Here is a 1,682-nt window from a genome sequence, read left to right on the forward strand (position 1 = left end):
TATGATCGCGGGTGAACCCCTCCGAAATAAAATCCATGAAAGTGCTAGGTGGGCTAAGGAAAGAAGCTGGCCTTCCCCAATCCTGAACGTGTGATATTCACATGCCTGTGGCTAAGTCTGGGGTAGGCTTTACCCTCACCTATCCAAACCAGCCTACGGGTTGAATCAATGAGTGAATGATATATGTGGCTTGAGGTACTAAGTCATCACTATTTTGATTCTCGAAATTTCCGAAGTTTTGGTGGTCATATAATTTTGCTTCGGGGGTTTTACTAGATTAACACACCAATCGTTGGTCCCAATGTCGCAAATACCCACACTTAAGCTGAATGGAGAAAGGTTTCAACTTTTCAACGCAGCCAAAAAGTCGAAGCCCCTTCCCAAATAATGTACTCGGTAAGCTTATTGATCAAATTCAGCCGCTGCAGCATTTATATTAACAAACAAAGCTTGTGAGGGATTTTAAAATGGCAATTAAGGACGAATAAAAGTTTTTTTTATCGAGTTTTGCTTTTAAGTCAAATGGAATATGTATTTGATTTACGGTTAATTTGGAACAATATATTTCTTCTCTTAATATTTGTTGTGATTAGTAGTTTCCCGATTTGGAGTTATTGCCCTCAACATAGGGACATAGTGAAAGTGAATTTGTTAATTTTTTAAACAAAATATTGTTGTTGCGTGAATTTTTTTTAGGATTAAAGGATATATTTAATTCTGAAAATCGTCATTCATTATTACTGGCTTTTCGGCTTTTCCAAATTTTTACGTTCTTTTTTTTCTTTTCCTGAAGGCACATAATTTCACTTTAGTCAATTATATACTTTCCGATTTTTAATTTTTCAAGGGCCGGCCTCTGTCCTTGTTTCTCAGCGAGAGAAATGTATTACCTGGACTTTATTAGAAATTCAGCTCGGACCTTCATTTCTTATATTTAAATATATTTTTTACACTTATTCGATTGAAAAAGTATTGGTATTACTTCTTAGTATTACCGAGGGAGTTTAGGCACACGGGGAATGCTGGATACGCAATACATCACAACATCCAGCCAAGATATTTCCATGAAAGTTGAAATTTACTAAAATTTTATATTTAAAAAATTTCTTTTCTTTTCCTGGCATCATATAATTTCAGCTTATTTAATCATATATTTTGCGATTTTTCATATGAGGGCCGGCCTCGTGCATTGATTCTTTGCGATACTGTTTGTTCTGTCTGGAATTTAGAACTAATTGTATTCGACAAAAATTCGGCTTGAGCCTTCATTTCTTTTGTTGAAATAGATATTCAACACTTATTCAGTTGAAAAGGTGCGTTATTCCCTAGAATTCTCGAGGGAGTTCAGGCACACCTGGAATACTGGATACGCAATAGATTACAGCATCCTATCCAAAGATATTTCCATGAAAGTTGATTATTCCTTTTATGAAACTGGGAATACCGAGTGTATATGAACGTAAAAAAATCCAGTGGGCAACATATTCATAGGAAAACTCGCTGAAATAGCAGAATATATTACCCCTTCTAGTGGAGTCACGGGAATATGCGTTTTGTGAGGGATATAGAAGTGCCTGCTGGAGAGAGAGGCGATTTCGCGATTACAGTAATCAATACAACGGCGAGTAACTCAGTCAAACTTCCGTCCTCTTCATAAACCATCTCCTCTCCGGCTGGATGGG

The sequence above is a fragment of the Ischnura elegans genome, chromosome 9 (assembly GCF_921293095.1).
Source record: "Ischnura elegans chromosome 9, ioIscEleg1.1, whole genome shotgun sequence".
NCBI classification, from domain to species: domain Eukaryota; kingdom Metazoa; phylum Arthropoda; class Insecta; order Odonata; family Coenagrionidae; genus Ischnura; species Ischnura elegans.